The sequence below is a fragment of the Spea bombifrons genome, chromosome 4, assembly GCF_027358695.1.
Source record: "Spea bombifrons isolate aSpeBom1 chromosome 4, aSpeBom1.2.pri, whole genome shotgun sequence".
Lineage (NCBI taxonomy): Eukaryota > Metazoa > Chordata > Amphibia > Anura > Pelobatidae > Spea > Spea bombifrons.
This window is the reverse complement of record NC_071090.1, coordinates 31,398,837-31,421,484: the sequence shown is the minus strand read 5'-3', so window position 1 is coordinate 31,421,484 and position 22,648 is coordinate 31,398,837. Positions and strand designations below refer to the sequence as shown.

General features: G+C 39.0%; 1 protein-coding gene across 1 annotated transcript in view; it reads left to right on the top strand.

Moving 5' to 3' along the window:
- Positions 1-22,648, top strand: part of UBTD2 (ubiquitin domain containing 2) — a 37,702-nt gene that overhangs the window by 547 nt on the left and 14,507 nt on the right. The gene's annotated exons all lie outside the window — the stretch shown is intronic.

Sequence of the window (22,648 nt, the reverse complement as noted above, 5' to 3'; positions counted from 1 at the left end):
ACCACATAGTGGGCAGCTGGTGGGCATATGGGGCACTAACTGGCACAGAGGATTGGAAAGTTAATGCCAACCCGGCAAAAGAATACTGGAGTTGTGAAGTTAAACCCTTCCTCCTCACGGTCACCCTGGGCATTGGGACACATGTAGCGATAAACCGGCACTGGAAGAAAATACTCTTAGTGTCCAAAAATACATTTTAGACCAATATGTTTTTCAAATTGGATGTGTAAGTAACAGAACTCCTGGAGTGCCTGCGAATGCTTTTCACTGACGGGCGTTCGTATTTGTTTCTATGTATTGAAGGATAGATACAACTAGTAATACACGCTTACTCCACCAAACACAATCCTCTTCCAATTCTTTCCATCTTTCACAAATTTAGCAGGTTCTTTAAATTTTTAAAAAAAGTGTATTTCAGCCAAAAGTATATATATTCGTAGTTTTTCTATTTTGTCGAAACATTACTGTTGTTTATTTTGACTAGAACGTTTTTTGCGATTAAATTTTAGGTTGTAATAGATTTTGGAGGCCAACTTATTTAAATATTTGCTTTCATCTTTTTTTGTTGCATTTGATAATGTAATTATTTTACCGTACGATACAGGAATAGGGGTTGATTATATGGATGTCGGAGAGCATTTAAGGTACACCTATAAATGATATTAATGCACATCAAAGAAAACAATAAATGCCATATTTACATTGGAAGATTTCAGGATGCGGTCCAGGACTCTTGTATCTATAAGTACTTTTTATTAATGGGAGTGGAGCGTAAGCGCACCCATAAAGTGATCTTAAAGTGAGTAGAAAATAATATAAATGATTGTATATGTTAGTTTTATGTCTGAATGCTCTCCGATGCATTGTTAGTAGTTTACTTTGGTTACTTCCTTGTTTTTTCTGTATAAAAGCATTCAGGGCTGCTGACCTCACATATCTCCTTCTTCTTTAATTCATGACTTAATTTGTTTTGACACAGATGTTAAAATAGACATAGGGAAACTGACCTGCCGCAGGGCAGATTCCCCATGAACTTGGTAACTAGACATTTCCATGTCTGACAGCTGTGTCTACCTCCTGCTGATTTCTGCTCTACCACCACCTCCACCTCCTGTCCTCCTGCATCTGGTCTTTGTCTTCTGTACATTTCTCGTATCCCCACCAGGCCACGCGCATGATTTGTCGCTTTCATTCCTGGAAGAGACATTGTCACACACCTACCTGTCCTCTGTCATTAGAGGCCGATGAGGCTAGGCGTATTCCCGTGGATCTGCCTTTAAGCTAGCAACATTGCAAAATGGGGACGTGACGCTTTTTTTTTTTTTTTTATGACTTTTTCCACCAAATTAAATAGGCCATGGTGCCCAAACAATACATTAAGAAATTGATTTACCCTTTTAAAAGGCAAGCTAGCGTGAATGTGGGCTCTTTATGCCAACAGGACATATTTTTCTAATAGGTTTTGTAGTGTTCTTTGGGAAGATCGATCATGGATTGTTAGCTTGTACATTCTGCACAGAAATCGTTATGACTCCTGCTATTTCCTTTTGTATTTGTTCCTCATATTTTGTGTATCCAGACTCAAATCCGTAGACCTGCCTGAAAGTTTTTTGGTTTGGACTAGGTGTTGCTATATTATTGTATCAAAGGAAACTTGCTGCTGACCATTCCAAAGGTATTACCGGCAGTCATATAAAGAATAAACACATGGGTCCAAGGCCTTTAATATTTTTATTATTAGTTCTATTGGTTTGTATTATAAGGTGCCGCACCCTGACATCCATACTTTCTGCTGCCCAAAAGTAGAACTACAGCTGTTTTTGAAATGTCTTCTACCATGCCAAAGTGTGATTGGGAATCATGGGAAATGTAGTTCAAACGTTTTCTTGCCCTGACCAACAAAGGCCTGTCGTTTCTTATGTATGTTTTCGTTGACGTTTCATTGGAAATTGGTGTTTCTGGCCGGTGATGGGGAAACACGGCTGTAATTATACATGAAGCGTAGAAGAACTCTATTCAGCATCCCACAATCAGTGCCAAACACTGATCACTCCTACCAGTCCTGTAGTGTCTGCTCATTTTGTTATCATGTTTATATAGGAACTTTTAGTTTGTCATATGTACGTTGGACAGTAACTATACCTGTCAGGTAATGTTATGATAGAAATGCAATTAAAGCAAATGATATTGCCATATTCAGTATTCACGTATCTACCATCACGAATGATTATTCTTTCTGCCACCAAAAAAGAGCTAATGTCATATCACTTGTGTATCGTTGTTTCAATGATCAAAATGTCAGCCATATGGTGTTATAAAGACCTAACCTTCTGACTATAATAATAATCATTATCCTTCTTGTGAAGTAATAGAACATTGAATTTTTATGATTAGTTCTTCGGAGAATTCTGAATTATTTTCCGTGTCTAGTATAGACCTGATCCGGAGAGAGGTAGAAGAAAGCGTCTACCAACACAACCTCTGGACGACTCTGCTGTTATTATTACATAACTAGATTAGTTATGGATCGAAACAACACTCTGGTCTTTAAACCTTTGAAACAGCAATAAACATTCCAGTAGACGGACCTTTTTTATTCTCTGTACAGTTAGCAAGCTCCATACTCTTTACCCTTTGAGTGCCAGAATGATGTGGAAAGGCACATTTCTGTGCCCTCAGGCTCACAAGTTGTTAGTGAAGGCAGTAAAAGAGTGCAAAACAGACCTGCAAACAGGCTGGGATTCACCTTTCTTTGGTGCATTTTATTATTTATACTAGAGCTGCACGGAAGGATCCAGCTGCGTCTACGTTTCATTGGAGAGACATACTCTATAAAGTCTATTGGAGTGCTGTAGAGCGAACCTCCTGGCGTCTCTGCTAGAAAGGCCCGACAGTAGGTCCTTTCATTTGGTACTGAGCATTAAATATTAATGCTGGCTTGGAGGTTTGGGTATGTTCAGAAATTCAGGCAGATTAGCTGTTACTCCACGGCTAATGTGCAAATTAAATGAACCCATCTGGCACTAGCTATACATTTTTATATAAATAAATAAAACCTGCATGTATCTATCCATTTTAGCCTAGAAGTCCGGTGTTACAGAAGCAACTTGCTTGATGTTTGGATATTTGCTTGAGAAGGCAGTGATGCCAGGGATCACTGCTACCAGTTTAATTGGCGACAGCACTATCCATAGTATAATGCACAGGCAATGTACACTAAAGAAAAAAAGAAAAGGAAAAGTAAGTTTTTCTCATACTACAATGACCTGATTTCCTTTTTTAAGTGGGGAGTGTGGAGAAAATATATATTAAAATCAAAACCCATCTGGTCACCCTTGCCAGGGGCATCACTATTGCTCATGCAACAGATGTGGTTTGAGCCTATACTAAATTCTCAGAATTAAACAACTCCTACACACATACACAAAGACTCTGCTCACAAACACGTAACCATTCCATGTTGTATCAACATATCCACTATAGACATAGCAAGTTTCTCTGTGTGTCTGGGCTCCAGCCCTCTTAGTCACCCCTAACATCTCTGCCCTAATCGGTATTTCAAATAAATGACAATATACGGTACTTATTCTATTTCAAGTAAATTTTAAATAAAGACTTACTGTAGTATAGCAGTGGTATATATTGTGATTTCCGATAACATTCCCGAGTGATATCTGTCCCCTGGTTCCTAAATCCCTATGACATCATACTTTTGTAAGGCTGCTGGACCTGTTAATGTGATAAAATATTGACTTATTTCCGACCCATGTACAAAAAATAATAATACAAATAGATCTGTTGAGAGATTGGTTTGCATACTAGGTGAGTTCTTGGGAGTGTTGGAAATAGGAGAGAAGCCAATTAAATTTGCATGGCCAAATATATACTGTTTGCAGATATCAACATTACAGTTCGTTTCTCTGAAGCCATCCAGAAATTCTGCATTAAAACATTAAGGCGTAAATTGAAACGGGGTTATTGCAAACTACTGTAGGCCAGATGAGTTTTAAGATGATTTTCAGAAGACTGGGAAATAGCTCAGGTTCACCATATCGAAATTGTCTATAAAATGGAATTATCATTAGGTTATTAGGAGTCCTCTGCCTTGCTTGATGTTTGTCTCTTTTCATCTCTCATTTTAAAACCTGCCTTTAGATCACTTTTAGGTGAGTGACGAATGCTATGGATAGACTGATCAGTAGTGTTAGATTGTAGCAATGAATATATGAATGCATACATACAACATTGTGTGCTCTAAATTCATTTTTAATAGTAAAGGAGGGACAAAATACTTCTAGATCATAAGCTTGTAAGCAGGGCCATCATTACTTAATATATCGGTTAATCTTAGCCTGTCAATTCTAGTTTGGTCATACCCTTTGAATAAGTATTGTAACATGCACTGTGTACGTTTCTGTTGCTATATTAAAAAAAAATCTGACAATCTTCATGAAAACTTTTGCTATGTGGAAGCCGTAATATAACGTTTAGGTGATCATGTATCTCTCTTTGGTCTCTTGGTGAAGCTTTTGACCAACATAAGCCTTTGGGACCCAAGTGGTCTCCTCTTCAGGTGGAAACATGTCTATGTTTTTATAGCTGCACATTCATGTTGAATATATGCTTAAAAACTGGATATTTTTTGAGCCAATAAGAAGGCTACTTAGCTATTGTGGGTACGTTGTAACCATTCAGCCTCTAACTATATCTCCCACCACTGTTGGTGAGTTAAATTCATGCTGTAGCCCCTTTTCTCTAGATGATGTGTACTGAGACCAACTTTATACATTTAAGTAAATAGTTTTTTTTTGTAAGATAAAATACACAAAGGCTATAAAGTATTGGGCTATAATGCAATCCTTTGTAGTCTTTAAGGTCCACCCTTAATTCGTGATACACCAGCTAGGGAGCCATTATGAATTTATGTGGAGAGCTTACAAGGGCTTCAATAGACCAGATAGAAAGGCAAGCGTTTAGTGGTTAGAGCTTGCAGAGAATGAACAGAACATGGTGGAACCAATTCCATCAGCTTGCGTTACCAATGGACCATGTTGCCGCACGTGCTCCATTTCTCCCCGCTTAATCTCTACAGGAGAGAAAACTCTTGCTGCCCTGACTATCTAAACCCCGATTAAAGGCTGCACCCCTATTAAAGATTTCAATTAGGGGGGAAAAGTGCAATCTATAATCAGGACAATACGGTATGTAAAAACACTCTAAATGAGGAGGTATCTCTTGACAGATCAAAGCTCCACCACTTACTCCATTGTCAGTTGGCTTTGAAATTCTTCTTGCCTATTTGGCTGTTCAATAGATTCTGTTATAAGAAGGTTGAAGCTGGCGTTTGTGCTATTTGGTCACAAATTCTGCATAACTAATTGCTTCATAGTCCTGAAATCGCTCCCTTATCTTAATTAATATATCTAAAGCAACAGAGCCAAATAGATCATTTCAGCCAAACCATATGACGTGTATTAAACTTCATAATTGTAGGCCATATTTAAATATATATACTTATCAAGGCAAAACTACAGAAACACTTGTACTTAAGATATTTATACCCCCTGCATCTAATTAGCCGCACAATCGCCTATTTTTATAAAAATGACGCTGTTAAGTGGGGTAAAAAAGGTTGAAAATTAATTTCTGAACAAGAGTCATTGTGTAACATGACCCAGTTTGGATTGCTTGGTTTTAGTGTCCCTGCAGTGTGTTTATTACATGTATGCACTTTGCAAATGTAAGTTAACCCTATTACAGACAGTTTCCAAGAAACTCATTCTAGTAGTCATTAAGCTAGAACGCCCATGGGGGATTATGCTTTCCGGTAATGTGAAAATTATGACATCTCTCTTGCGACCTGCTGGTAGCAGGGTATTCCATAATAAATATGTTGCTAGAATTTGCAACAAAATCTGTTCAAATAACACATCATTTTCAAGTTCAGATAATTAAGCAATCATTTCACGGCATGAGGAGTCTTCAGATTTCCTTTAAATCCAGAACATAATTTGCTAGAGGGGAATATATTTTTTTATTTTATCCAAAACAAATTACATCGCTTCCCAAACATTAATGTAGGGCTCCTCTGTTTTCACAACAGAACACCCAGAGGTAAATTGTTAGTAAAACATTGCTAAATGGGAATGTAAATGTATTGGGCCCTTTAAAACTTAATTTTATGCTGAAAAAAATAATCTAAAAAAACAACCTTTGCACACCAGGATGCAGTCACCTCCTCTTCCAGACATATACATCACATCGCATAACCTCCAAGACACCCTCAATGTCTGCCAAGCTGTGGGGCAGTTGAGGAGCCCGCCATTAAAGCCTTTATTGATCGTATACTAATGTTCCTCTATAGACTTTCGTTAGTCAGAATGTCCAGCTGGATAACCCCTTCAGTCACCTATGGACGTACCGATACGTCCTGACCTTCTTGACAGCCCGGATTTCCCCGGTCAGCAGAAGCCAGCGATCTCCTGTAACAGCTGCCAGTGCGAACGTTCGCGCGATTGGGCTTTCCCTTCCGGGTCGCGGACGTCAGTTCTGACGTCACCTGCAAGGTCATCGGAGGATAGGATATTGCCTGCAGGGTCTGTCTAGGATGTGGGGTATTTCCGTAATCAGGAGATGCAGCTAAACAATTTTGGCTGGGTTTCTCTGCCGTAACACATACCCTGTGCAAAAAAATCACACAGAAGTGTTGGTGAAAAAAAGTGCAGGAAATAATTTCTGCGGCCACCTTTGACAGTGATTGGTGGCCAAATAGCTGCATGAAGAATGCCCAAATACCCCTGATACGATAGTCTGGGCTGTCTGCTTTACAGAAATATATACTTTTGTGGGTATTTTTGGTTTATTTGTTTAAAATTAGAGTTGCATTCCCATCATACCTAATGTAAAAATTCTACGGGTTTGTAAAGAATAATGTACACCTTGTAGTATGTTTCCTATAAGTGCTGGGAAAGTATGGAAATTCTATATAAATGAGGTATTTCTGAAATCAGGACACCTGAATTGATAAACTTGGAGGGGATTTTCTCTCACTTTACCTAATTTTGTGAGGATTCAGAGAAGAAAATATATAAAAAATTAGGTTCTTTTTGCTAAATTTCTCATCCTAAATTTTCAGCTAATTATCTAACTATGGCATCAAAAGAAAGCTCTATCTCTCCTTGTAAAAACAATATATAGTTTACGTGGGTATTTGCAGGAAAGGAGAATAATCGATAAACCGACATACCACAAAAATGGCAAAATTGCTCTGGGACTTGAGGTACCAAAAACCCCTGGGAATGATGGGGTTAAGTAAGGCTGAGCCATTTTATTATTTGGAACAAGCAGTGGGGTTGCTCTCTAGTAAACTGGGTTAAGATAACAGCCAGAGAACACAAAAACTGCTAATATTCAGCTGCCCGACAACACTGTATTATGCAAAAACTAGAACTTAAAAAAAGAAAACTACACAATGCTTTTGAAAACATATTCTTTGCTTAACTGGATCTTTGGTATATGGATCCAAAAAAGACTTTCTATGTAAACATTAACAGATGCTAGTGTGCAAATGATAATCTAAACTTGTACTTATTCTTATTAATCTGTTGCCTAACATTTTTAAAGAATGAGGGTGTGTGGTGTCACAAAGAATGCCAGTATTGCTTATTTTCAACATAGTGACAGAAGGTTACAATATGCTAGGCAATGTGACCCCATTGATTATGGTTTCTAATACAGTTGTGTAAACTTTATCTAGGTCAGAGGCCTAAGTGGTAAACACAAGATGAAACTAGATCTATAGTTCCTGGTTGCAACGGCAAGAAAAAAAAAAATAATAATAATAATAAATATGTATATACACACACTATGTGTATGTATATATAAATCAATTAAAATGTCTACCATTTGTTTAAAGCTTAACATCAAATACTAGATCTGTTCACAAAACTTTGCACAGTTGCTCGGTCGATTCTACCATCAGTCCTCTCAGCTGCCAGCTTTTGGTTAATTCTACTGAAACGCGTATTCTCAGAAAAAGTGAGTTAAAAAATCAGCTTGACTCCTAAAGAGCAGACAGGTTGACCCAAAACTTTATCACCAGCTTCACTTACAAACGGCAAACCTTACAGCAACTTTATCTTGGTTACTGTAGTATTTAAGCGTTAAAATGAGTGAATCGACCTCAATTTCCAAACGGAATGGCCATGACATAGTTTAAAGTTTTTTCTTTTGGTTTTGAGTGCATGTTAACCTGATACTTAACCGCCTTACCTTCTTTGGTTCAGAATTGGTCAGTAGTTATCTGTTTCAAAACGACTGTCAAATTTCATAGTGGGTTAGTAGGGGTATATAATAATAAAACACCTGTTAGAGATTGTAGACTATGTAAGTTAGGGGATCATTCCTGAGTCATAAAGTCTTATTTTTGTTAGTGTCTGTGATTAGCGTATGCAAGACGTTTTTGTCTTTGCAAAGACCACGTTGCCACATAAAGTTACCATAATAGACCATGTGATTCAGAATGTATGCATCTCGAAAAGATGACTAGGCTTCCGAGCCAAGACATCATCATCATCATCATCATCATCTAACTTTTGTAATTGCCATCTAACTGACCTTTGCCTGCTTCCGTTTTGCTAGACACTGGTGCATTTTTGTTTTGTGGGAGGTTTTTAACAGAGGTCAGTGAGCTGGGTTGACACATTAACCCCAATGTAGAAATATGGAGTGGATCATGTTTTTTTCTTCGTCTTTTTAGAGTCAGAAAAAACAATACACCAGGAAGACGCTGAGAATGACATAAAATAGTAAGAGTATTTAGATGCCAGCATTAAAAGATTTAGAGATTCCTCGGATATTCAGCGTTGAATAGCCCCAAACAGTATGTTTTATTATCCCATTTAGTTGGGAGTTTAAAGCATATCAGCAACGTGTTTTATCTCTGAAGTGTACCCTGGCACTCTAGTATTATTTAAAATTGTTTAAACTTCAAACAGATTGCGCTTGAAGCAATAAAAATATGCAGGGTGTTAACATGACTAAAATATTTATCTTGGATGGTGCTCACTTCTTGTAGCTTCCAGTCCACATGCATATCCAGCAAGAAAATCCGTTAGCTTGGCATTGTGTGGCAATTGGAAATTGACGTTTTCTTGGGACTGAGAACTTTAGATATCGTGTTTAATCACTAAATGGTAACATTTCATCTCACTGATTTACGTGCAATCCAAGAACCGACAAAGTAGTTTGCCGGTGGAAGATGCAGGCTCTACAGATTTCATACCCTGATGCTGTGACTTGGAGCTAGATTTATTTCACAGCTGACTATGTGAAAGGCATCCATGTAACGTTAGTAAGTGGAGCCAGACATTCTCCTCCAGGATTTTATGATGGAGAGCAGAATTAATTTCATTAATTATGGCAAGTCACTCAGGTTCTGAAGCAGCCCTAGACCATCACACTACCACCACCGTGACGGTTTGTATGATGTTTTTGTTGTAGAACGTTGTGCTAGATTTATGGCAGATGTAATGGGACCCATGTCTTCCAGAAAGCTCTACTTTTGACTTATCAGTCCACGGAATATTATTCCAAAAGTCTTAAGGAGGGATGTTTTTTGGCAGATATGAGTCGACAATGTGGGTTCTATTTGGCTTATTTCTAAGACAAACTGGGCCACATTCAGGACACTCATGAAATCTTTGGTTTTTCGCCTCACAACCAATGGATGCCATTTTTGCACACTCTTACTGTGGAGTTGTGAGCATTGACCTTAACTGCAGTGCTTTGCTGGATGAGGATGCACTCTTGGAGGAATTTTGGTAGGCCAGCCACTCCTGGGAAGGTTCACCACTGTTCCAAGTTTTCTCCGTTTTGTAGATAATGGCTCTCATCGTGGTTTGCTCGTGTTCCAGAGCTTTAGAAATGGCTTTGTAACCCTTTCCAGACTGATAGATGTCAATGACTTGTTTCTCATCTGTTCTTAAATTTCTTTAGATGTGGGATAATGGCTGCTTTTTGATACCTTTTTAGCCTACTTTACATTGCAAGACAGGTTCTATTTAATTGATGTTTAGATTCAACTGGGCTGGCAGTGAACATGCCTGGATGTGTCCAGTGAAATTAAACCCAATTATCAATTAAATTTGGTATGGAATTTTTTTAGTAATTATTGGATACAGCTGGGATTTTATAGGAGAGTCTGACTTTTTGCTCCTTGTGTACTAATCGTAATAAGCCAGCGTCTGGGGGGAAGGGACAATATGCATTGTAACATGTATAGTTATACTGTGGTCTGTTTACATTGTATTGGCACGTGGTTTAATGCGTTCTAATAAATAAGATGCTTTTGATATTTCATGAATGCTTTGGACGTGTGTCTTCCGTTTGCTGGTCCATGTAGAAGCTCTCATATTCCTCGGTGTGCTGTGTGAATTCTAAGGTAATTGAGCCCTTGTGGTTGGAACCTAATATCTATAGCCTTCTTACTTTAATTGGACACAGGCTGAAACCCAATTAATTTTAATGGCCGAGTCTGGTAACCTTAACAGTGAGTGAGCTGGACTGGTACGTTATCATTTTTACTGAAATGTATTATTTAGTATTTATTTGCTTCCCAAGTACACTGGTGTATGACATACATGGAAATTAGCTATATATAGCTTTACTGGCTGTTCATAAACAAGGAGGTGTTGAGCAGAGCCATGTTGACATATCTGGGAACCATAAGTCTGGGTATCTATGCCTTTTAGTTTTCTAGTGTTGGATGGCCCTTCATGATGTCTGATAACTTTCCTGCAAACTCTCCCGTTGGGCACTCCGTTTGGGGAATAGACCCATTTGTAACGTATGGAGGTGTATTTTGCTAATCAGCTGACACTGTGGATTTTTCATACCCTTCCCTCTAGGAGATCTTAGTATTAACTGGCCTATCGTTGATATCACCAGGATTGCATGGTCGACTGTTGTCACTGCTGCTTGGACACAGGCTATTTTATAATCTGCCATATGTTATAACATGTAAAATGGGTTTATTTATAACCTGTGATAATATCCAGTATAAGTTACACATTCTGTATTGAAGCATACTAAAATCCAGCTATGTCATTTCAAATTGGGCTTAGCTGTTTCTATATATTGTCTGTGAATGTCACACAAATTAATGTTATAGGATCCACACAAACTAGTTTATCTGTTTCTTTGTAGGGATCTTCGTTGGAACTTCACATTATTAGGGGATTTAGAGCTTTTCTTTTAAGAGGGCCTTCTCCATAATTATTTGATTCTTCACAAGCATATGTAACTACTCCATTCATTTTTAGCAGATCATTGTGACCTCCTTGAAATGAGTATGTTAGACTATGTCTGTGTTATCAGCTAGGTCTGAGACAGAATGAAATCCCTCCGGGTCGCAGACTGTGGTAGTTATATAGCATTTGCAGCATTACACAGCTCTCCCAGCTACAGAGTCAGAATCCTCTTCTGTTTTTAATTGCGCAGCCATTTTTAAAGGTACTGTTCCACCTATAAGAACTTCCTTCTAGTACCTCCCCCCAAACTAGTACTAATTATTTAATCATGTAAAGTTTTACCGTATTTATACTTTTTGCTGGAAAAACTTAATGGCTCTGACATAGAGCAGGCGCTGCCAGGTTGTCGCCATAGAAACCAAGAAAGCTTCTTAAAAAGCTTCTGTGATTAAACCTTCAGAGGAAAGAATGAAATGACAGATCTGTTAAGGTTTATTGGGTTAACATGCTAGGAGTCACTGTTTGTTTTGTGAAAACAGCACCTTTATTTTAAAGTAATCCGCAGTGCCAGAGTGGCACATTTCCAATGAACCTGTGAGCCAGCTAAATATGTTTTAGCATCGAGGCTGAAATGCCAGTATCCTTAGAGATCACCGGAAAATAATTTAATGTGTTATATGCCGGTCGTACTGTGTCAGGACACTTAGCTTGGTGGTAATAATTAAAAAGTAAAAAAGAGAAGAAAAAACCATGACAAAATAATTTCCCTGTGCTTGGCTGCTAATAATATGAGAGAAAGCGGCATCGTGGAACCAGACTTTTATTGGGATTGGCTCCAAACATTTGCCAAGTCCATATTTTAATAAGCCTTCCTCCTATTAGCGCATACACATTTGAAACGTGGTGGACCAACGATCTACTGTAACTTATTAAGGCCGAAGCCTTGGTCAAGTAAAGCTGCCAAACATGAGGAACAAATATGCTAAATCTAATTCATGGAAATGAATTCAGAATCAGTTGGAAATGCTATTATTACCAGGCCCTGGAAACATGACCCATTTTCATTTTTTTATATTTTTGTTGCAACATTTAGATAAACATTGTTATAATTTACATACAGTGGACATAAAGTCTATAAACCCCTGTTAAAATGCCAGGTTCTTGTGATGTTAAAGAATGAGACAAAGATAAATCATGTCAGAACTTTTTTCACCTTTAATGTGACCTATAATGTGAACAATGCAACTGCAAAACAAACTGAAATCTTTGAGGGGAGAAAATATATAAAAAAAACGTTGCCCTTTTTCATTCAGGTCCTTCTAAATCTGTATGTTTACGTGCTACCCTTACATGGCACCAGAAGTCTGGGAAAGAAGGGCCTTGCAGAACTAATTAGGTCTGTTTGACTGATAGTCGGCAGCACTACATTTTCACTGTGCCAGCACTCTGGTAGTCACCTCCGTATGCTTATATCTCAGTGTGTTTGTAAGATTAAATTCTTTTTGTTACCCATATTGTAGAAAAATTAAACACCAACTTAATATAATACATATTAATGTTGCTGCGTGAAGTGGTAGATGCCCCAGCCAGTCCTTGCCATCTGGGTCTTGGCTTTGAAGTAGTTGGTTGAGTGTAGGCTTATAGAGAGTTCTATTTGTCTTGACATAGGACCCCTCCTTCTTTTGTCTGGTTTTGTTGTACTTCTCTTATACTGGTAAATCGATCTTCACATGTCGTATTGTAACACTTAGAATTAGGGACAGCAGTCATGAAGATGAACCCTGGGTGGCTGGGGCAGGGACTTAGTCTTGACCTTGGTAAATACATCACTGACTGTAGGGTGTACAAGATGAGGTTAAGTGTAGCCATTATTATTCATTACAAACAATGCTCTTCCTCCTTTTTGTCATGTGTATTATTCTTTGGAACAGTGAATTCCAGGGTGTTGCCCTGTTCTAAGAATGCTTACACAAGATCTTTTTTGAGGAAGCCTGAGGAAGAAGACTGCAGCTCTTTTCATTTTCTGTCTATCTCCCTTTCTACTTATTCATACGCCAGATTTTACATATTTCTAACCATGTGCAGATAGTGGACATTACGATTCGTACCAGTTGACCCTAACAGCAGCAAGAACTTAAATATGGCAGCATCTCTTAGGATGGTTTCAGATTTAACCTTCAAGCAGGATCTGTCACTTTTTTTTTTTTTAAACAATTTTATTTTATGAAATCCCCAAGCCATGTAGAATTGAACACACAATCACACACCAATAATTTTAAATAGATTTTAAAAAGCTTAAGTTATAAAGGACTACTACTAAGGGACAGGCTACCAATTGTAATGATATCCTCTTTTGAAAGCTTGTGCTTCTTAGAAGGCTTCTATCTTTTGTGGCGTATGTAGTGACTGCTGACGGCACTATGAGCAGTTTGAAGCTGCCAGTACTGTGAGTCAGTGGTCTATCTCTTGTTTGGATGCTTAAGCACCAAATCTTTATTTTTCTTAAACCTGGTATTTGGTCTATGCAGTGTAGGGTTTCCACCTTTCTTAGTCTTACCTGGGCAGTCCAGGAAGGTAACGTCCTGCCTTCAGGATTTCAATTTTAATGTCCCACACCAGTGGCCGTGTGGGATGCCTTTGAGCAAGTGAAGTTGGATGATTGCCACACTTAGTAGGGCTCTGGAACGTAATGGAATGTAATGGAGAGAGAGTGGATGGTCAGTGCATACGCGAGCTAATGAGCAGAAGGACGGGTAAGTTACATTATCAGTGCTGGACATTTGTAGGCTGTGGACTGGGTTTTGCCTGCAGATACTGTGGAAAGAAGAGAGTGACGAACACCGTCTGCAGCACGTTAACTGTGAGCAGGTTTTACATTTAAGATGTAATGATTAAATTTACTAATTTTCTGATGAAGTTGCTGGGGGCCCAGTTGTCATCACCCTCATACAACTAAACTCTTTCTCTTAACTTTTACTCCTTTTAGCTCTCCTCTTCCCTCGCTTCTTCCTCCTCCCTCTGCCCTCTTCTACATGTATATCAGGCAGCATTCATTCCCTAATGATTTTTGGGTCTTGCTATTACGTAGACACAATGACCCCTCTTAGCCAGGAGTTGAACTCTCTGAGCAAACCAGCAATTACTTGGTTGTGTTTATACTGCAAATGGGACTGATTAGCTGTGATTATTTCACCATCCCAAATGCTTGGCCTTTCTCATTGCTTACATATCAAGAACAACTTTAAACCAGTCTCATGTGACATAGGGGAAAATTGCTTAAGCTTTTGAGCCAACATTCTTTGGGGTGTGTCTTAAAAATATTTTTGGTTAAGGAGCTGGGCTTACTTAAGATTTTTAGAATGTGCTGAATACTGAAACATTTTCAGGAAATAATTATTTATTCCTGTAAAAGCATTCATAATATACGTTGGGAGCACATTGTGTGACACAAAAAGCAGGCATTGATAGGGTGTTGTCATAGAAACCAAAAATGCTTCCAAAACGATCTTTTGATTTTCTTTTTATGCGATCAAATCATAAGAGGGAAAAATAAAATTACAGTCCTGGTGAGTTATATTTGCTTAGCATAGTAGAGTGAAAAATAGCAAAGATTATTTGATGTGCTTTTCTACAAGAAACCATAGAAATTAACATTAGCCTGTTTATTTTGTTTTTAAATTTATGGTGGTTTTATTACAGATGGAAACTACCATTTTTTGTTTTGGTGAAAAGTGTTATCTTTTATACTTGTGTTTATCTTGTGAGAACTTGTTCATTTATACATGATTATATATCATGTATCTAGGAGGAGGACACAATATCTTCCCCACCTTCCCCTTCTCCCACTCGAATACCTCCTTACCTCATCCTCATTTGTTGGCCCAGAAAAATGGTTTCCTGGTGGAAGACAAATGTTAGTTACCCATTAATAGGAAAATTCATATGACCGCAGTAGAGGAGTTCCCCAGCACTGTTTTCTTGGTACATGCCTATTGAAGTTCATTTTTTCATGCTCGTAACTAGGTGCAGATCTTTAGTTATTGCAGTTCTTCCTTCACATTTAACAGCAGGACACCCCCCCCTTAAATTCACTCTCATGAAGCAGAACAGTTTTTTTTATACATTCATTGATTTAATTGAGGCTAAGTGCCCAAGCATGTTGTCATATCGTAACACTTAGGGACAGCAGTCATGAAGATGAACCCCAGGTGGCTAAAGCAGGGAATTAGTCTTAACTTTCGGAAATACATCACTGACTGTAAGATGTACAAGATGAAGGTAAGTATAGCCTTTATCATTCATTACAAACAATGCTCTTCCTCCTTTTTGTTATTAGCTGGTGAAGGCAAAACGCATGCCCCCATTTCAGTGGAAAGACCTCACACGTTCCTTTGGGTTGCGCTGGGAGGTCTGATGTGCAGACTGTCGCGGAACAATGCTCTGAGGACTTGCAAACTCAATTTATGTTTACCAAGGAAACTATTTTGGCAAAGAGCCTCAATTGTGTTTTCCAGATTATTGGGGATATGTTTATGTTCAAGTCCATTGGTAATACACTAAACTTGTAGAGTGTTTTCTTCCTGAATGACAAGTGTTTATGTTGGGAACTCAGCTGTTTATTAATTAAGCAGATCTGCTTGCAATGTCCTCTATATCCATTTTAAAGGGACACTCTAGCCTTGTATGTAAGCAGATATGAGAGCTGTGTGGTCCCTTTACATTTGTATCCATTTTCCAAATGCATGAGTTATTCTGCAGAATACCCCATATTTAGTTTGCCCTCTCCCAGCTATCTTTCAAGTGGCCAATACCACTGCTGGCTTTGAAAATGCTGCAGGTGGTGGCCTTTTCGGTTCAACTGAGTTCAATTGGAGTGCTTTCCTGCCACTGATAATCTGGCTGCCTGACAGAGAATGGTCAGGCCACAGGATAAGTGGGCAGCTGCATCTTCTACCTCAGGTAAATAATTTATTTATTTATTTTTTTTGAAGAATGTGTGTTAAACCACTCAGAGTACTTTATGGTTTCTACTGTAGTAAGGTTTCAGGTTTTGTAAACTGACACTTTAAGTAACCAAGTTTAAATTGAGTAATGTTAATAATAATTAATTAAATTTGATTAGACTTGTGCAACTGGACTAAACTATTCAGACAATTTTTTGGTTTCCTTTTTGGCCTATTAATCTTAAAACAAAGAATTTTGTCTCTCGGTTCGGACATCATTAGGAGGGCTTTTTCCATTTGGAAACTAAATTGGTTGTCCCTCACTCGCCTCATCTTGTGCTCTCTCACCTTCTTAATCTTTCACACTGCCTCTCAATGTCTGTCTACCCTCTCCGCCGTCCCTGTCTCCTTCTCCGCAGCTCCGTTTCCTTGCTTGCTTCTGTTTTGGTTTGTCTCATCGGTTCCATTAAGGCCTCCCGGAGCACCTTCACAAAGGATTTTCACACACACACTCTGTCCCCTGATTGGAGGAACGAGAGAGAGGCTCTCCGTGTGGTGAGCGCCATGGCTCTGACCTTTTGCGGACATACTCCAAGAGGCCAGTATATTGTAGACTGATACACGAAGACAGATACGTGTTTCTGGACCTCTCTTTCCATCTGCATTATTCTGGCTTCTTGGAGTGCTTCCGTAAAAGGATGTAACCACGGGACAGCCTCTCCCAGTTCCTCCAATCATAGGAGAGGGTGTGCACAGAGGCTCCGCCCTTTTGCAGAAGTGCTCTGGGAAGACGGCGAAGGTAGGTTGTCATTGAGAAACAGCGAGAGTGTAAAAAAAAAAAAAAAGCGACAAAATACAAACAATTAGTTTGTTTTGTTGGAGTTCCCCTTTGTTTTTTGGAGGTTTGTATGAATTAACAAAATTGACGCCAATCCGACCATTCAAATCTGAATCATGACCAATTGTATTTTTAGTATGAATGATATGCTAAAATGGTGAAAAAAAAATTTTTTTTTTGACATTTCCCCTTCATAATTGTCACTCAGCTGGTTAAGCTTAACCCCCTAATGACCAATGACATCCAGGCACGTCACAGAAAAACGATCAGTTAATGACCATTCTGTTCTGGGACGTATTGGGGTTTAAAGAGAATTTTCTATTGAGCTCCTTGTCCTTTTTGTTGGTTGAGTCATTCAAATCCATGTGCATAATCATAAGATCTGAAGAAAGCACTTAATCTGTGTACAGTTCACATTGAGTTTGGGAACTTTTCAAGTTTTCCGAGAACACACAGAAATCAGAAAGCTTAGGGGTAATCCTCTTCCAACTACAGTCAGTCACTTGAAACGAATATTTACATATAGATGGCAGGGATCTTCCTTGAAGATCAGAAAGCTCTATTTAAAGATAATTGTTGTTACCACAGCGTACCTAAATAAGCATTTATGTTTTTAAAAAAGACGTATGTAAACATATTGTAATTTGACATGGCAGCAGACTGTTCATTGTAGCAAAGCTGATTCCCCTGTTTACAAAATGCTTCTTGTAGGGTTTTGAAGGTATGCAGACCGTACTGAAGGCTGTATCGTTACACAAGCGTTCCTGTTGCAGTTTGTAGCCATTTATCGATTATTATTGATATATAATATATGTGTGAACATGCATACCTAGGAACTTCTGAGCTCCAACTACCCGGGCCTTCCCTTGTAGTGGGAGGACTCAATGACGTCAGTGGGCGTTCCTGCTGACATCACAGGAAAAACCCCCATTTAAAGGGGAAAAGGGTGGGGAAAGGGGTATGGCACGACCCCACGACCAGTAAGATTCGGGTGTTGACCCAGAGAAGTGGTGCCTCCTAGGTTTATTTGTGTGTGTGTATGTATGTATGTAAAAAATATATATATATATATATGATATCTAGATATCACATTGCTGTCTGAATTTTTTTAATCATATGACATACTGGATTACATGTTTTTCTCCTTTTTTTTAGGATTTTGACTAGTACACTCTGTTTGTTCTTTATGGTTATTACAAGAACAAGACCTTTTTATTCTGTTGGTAAAACAGAAGGCCTTTTTGTAGCAGTATGAGAGCTTGTGGAAGCGCATATATTTTCCCCATGTTTATAGTACAAAAAAAAAAAGTTTAATACACACAGGAGTGAAGGAATCCATTCCAGGTCTAGGTGAAGACAACACAGTTGGTGTGTAATTCATAGAGAGCGCCTAAAAACTCTTAAAGGCAAAAATATTAAAAATAAGAGGTTTTTTTTGCATAATGTTTTCAGGCAGCTGTGTATTAGCAGTTTGTGTGTGTTCTGGCTCTGTTACCGTAACCTAGTTTACTAGGTTCTTACACTGCATGTGATAAACAATAGAATGGCTTAGTCTTAATCACTCAGCTGGACACTCTGACTCGTGAATATATATGGAAGAGCAGACTTTATTAGTATTGCAATCAATTGGCATTGTGATAAGCAGTCAGCAGTCAGCTCAGAATTAGATAAAACCAGGTTTTTGTCCATGCTAGCCTACACTACTGTATTTTATGCTGAAGGAGGAAAGTCAGTGGTACTTCAACTTTAAGAATTTATTGCATTGAGAAAAGCGTGCAAGTAAATTCTCATACTGTTATTTGCTTTCCGTGGGGAATACACGGCTAGTGCTTTACAAGAGACATGCTGATTCAGTACTGTTGCCGACACTGCCCTCAGGTTGTAGTCTCAGGGCTCAAAACGAAATAATCCATTAAACATCCCACGAGCATGGCATTATTAATAATGGAGTTATTTGTCGAAAGTTAAGAGGAAATCTAAATATATTGTAGGATATTAACTTCATTCTATCAGTCCTTGAAATCATTCTTGCGTTTCCCAGTATTTAGCATATTCATACCATTTTAAAGAAATACCGTGTCTATGTATCATATTGAAATAAAACAAAGAAAATTACATATCCACACATTCTGAACAAGAAAATAGCTTATGTTTGATAGCCCAAAACACACGTATACTGCAGCTACCGTTTAGAATAAGTAATTGCATGCTGGGTCACAATAGTGTTATTACAACATCTTAACATTGTTTTTTTTGTATATTTTTGTTACTACTTGTTGTAAAGTAAGTGAACAGTCACATTTAGGCTTGTGAGCAGCCCTTTAATATAAGTGACCCTTTTCTCATTTAGTAGGGTTGTGTTTGCTGTTTTATCATCTAAGCTAATACCGTATTTGCTCGATTATAAGACGACCCCCCAAAATCAAAATATTAATTTAGGAAAAAACCAAAAAGCCTGAATATAAGACTACCCTATAGGAAAAAAGTTTTACTAGTAAATATTAATTAATGTAAACTAATTTTCATAGTAAAAGCTATGATTGAGAAAAATGTATTTTTTATTTCCTTTTATTTGCCAATTTGCCCCCAGGCTTGCCACTCTGCCCCCAGAAATGCCTTATACCCCCCTATTTGCCACTCTGCCCCATGATGTGCCTTTTAACCCTCTATATGCCACTCTGCCTCCAGAAATGTCTTATACCCTCCTATATGCCACTGTGCCCCATGATATGCCTTTTAACCCCCTATATGCCCCTCTGCCCCATGATATGCCTTATACCCCTATATGCCACTCTGGCATATAGGGGGTTAGAAGGCATATCATGGGGCTGAGTGGCATATAGGGGGTTAAAATGCATTTCTGGATTATATATATATATATATATATATATATATATATATATATATATATATATATATATATATATATATATATATATATATATATATATATATATATATATATATATATACTGCTAACAGCAATCACACTCCTATCAAGCCAAGGGAGCCAGTACATGCTGGAACCTGGGGATGATAGAAGTGTGATTACAGCCTCCCTATGCCATGCTACCACCCCACCCCCCTTACACATCCATGCTATCACACACACACTCATTCACAAACATTTAAATACTCATTCATTCCATTAATCAGACATACACACACGCTCAAACCCCCCACCCCCTTACCTGAACTGCAGATCTCCCACTCGCAGACTTCTGCAGGGGCCCGGCTGTGCGAGCAACTTCTCTGGCCCCGCCCCCAGAGGAAGGAGGGGGGAGGTAGATTATGTGAGGAGTTATGTGCTATCTTCCTGTTCTCCTGCTGCTAATAGCAGAGACGCTGCTCGCGATCAAAGCCCGGTAAGCAGCACGGCCCCAGCAGAATGAGGTCTGATTAGAAGACGACCTCGGTTATAAGACGAGGGGTATTTTTCAGAGCATTTGCTCTAGAAAAAACCTCGTCTTATAATCGAGCAAATACGGTATTTAACGAGGCAAGCATGACAACTCATGCAAAGGTGCAGTTTATGTCAGATACTGTAATTTTAAGGTGTCCCTGGTATCAAGGTGCAGATATTCTGGGGAACCCTATGAGTGCTTTGGTCAAGGTGCCCTTTGTCCTTAAAACCTATTTGTGTGAGTGCAGAAATACCTTGTCCTTAGGTTGCAACATACCCTTGGTTAAGAAGTGATTTGTAATGACTAATGCATATGTGCCCTTTAAATAAATATATATACAGGGCAGATGGTTTACAGGTGAAGTACGGACAACATTTCTCTTGCTGCAGGTCCAGGCTATTTAAGTAACCCTTTTTGAGTGGGGGTCCCTGCTGGCCCAGTTTCATGTTTTGTTTACATCCCCATTATATATTGTAAGAGGCGCTATGTTTATGACCAGGGCCGGCCTTAGGTGTTTAGGTGCCCTATGCAGACTACTTCTCTGGCGCCCCCTTGGAAAAAAAAAAGAAAGAAAGAGAAAAAATCTTGAAACAAACAACTAGTTTTAATTAGAGATTATTTAAGTGCACGTGCAAACAAGTACAATAAAATATAACTGGAAACACTGGTAACAATAATGCACCTTAAATACATTAAATATAGGAAAAAAACAGCTAACAGCGCAATCTTTGTAAGAAAAAAATTTGCCCCTAGGCAATTATTTCCTTTGCACCCCCTCCACTCTTTCCCAATGTCCCTTTTGTCCCCTCATTCCCAAACCACACCTCTCTTTTACTTACTCCCTGTAGTTCAGATATAGCATTGAAGGTATAGTCCAACAGAATAACACACAAACCCAGCTATGCGGGTATAGATCAATTGGGGATCACATGTAAACTCAGCAATGAAGGTATAGATCAAATAAATAAGATCTACAAACCCTGTATCAGCAGGTATACATAAATAATGTATGGAAACATAGCATAGCAGCAACCTAAATTACAGGCATAGATAACAGGTTGCACACCCCAAAAGCCAGCCCTGGTGTCCACGTAGAACTTGACCAGCACCCAGATTACACACACAAATTACAGCCCAGCCTGAGCCATTTGTGTCCCCAAACAGCCCAGCGTGAGACATCTTTGTCCCATAAACACCCTGCTTGTGCAATCTTTGTCCCATAAACATCCTGCCTGTACCATCTTTGCCTTTCCCCAAATCACTTATACATCTATGATACACACTAAACACTTATACAATTACTCTCATTCGCTTATTCATTCTTTAACGTATTCACACAAATCATTTACAGATATTCACTAATGCATTCTCTCAATTCCTTCACACAATTCATCCACACATTAAGTCTTTCTCACACAATTTATCCACACATTAATTCATTAATTATCCCTCTCATTCACACAATTCATACAGACTATTCATTTATTATCGCATGCATTCACGCAATTCATCCACACATTAATTCATTATCTCACGCATTCATGCAATTCATCCACACACCAATTCATTTATTATCGCGCATTCACACAATTCATCCACACATTACTTCATTCATTCTTACTCATTCTCACTCTTTATTTATTTCAAGATTCTTACTACCTCCTTTTCTCTCGATCTCTTCCCCCTACTCACTATCTACCTCGTCTACTCACTGTCTACCCCCTCTACTATCTTTCTCACTATCTACTTCCTCTCTCCCCTACTCACTATCTACCTCCTCTCCTCCCCCTACTCACTATCTACCCCTTTGCCCCTTCTCACTATCTACCCCCTCTCCCCCCTTCTTACTATCTAACCTCCCCTTTCAGTTAATTTACCCTGGTGAAGTCCTGTGGTGGGAGGGCGAGGCCTTAGTCTCGCTGCCCTGCTGTGGCGCACGCAGCTTCACCACCGAGGGATATGACGTTGTATTCCTGACTCATCGTGAAGCGCCGCACCGCGACCAAGGCTTCGAGCTCCCACCACCGCAGTCAGGGGAGCAGAGGAGACAAATGGGGCCGATCGGTTGCTGAAAACTTTTTCATGTGCGACGACTCAGCGCCCCCCTCTCTCTCCCCCTCTCCCTGCCGCCTGGGTGCTGGGCACCCCGCGCACCCGCCTCGACGTGGCCCTGGCCCTGGTAATGGGGTGGCCGCACAGCTCGCACACCCCAAA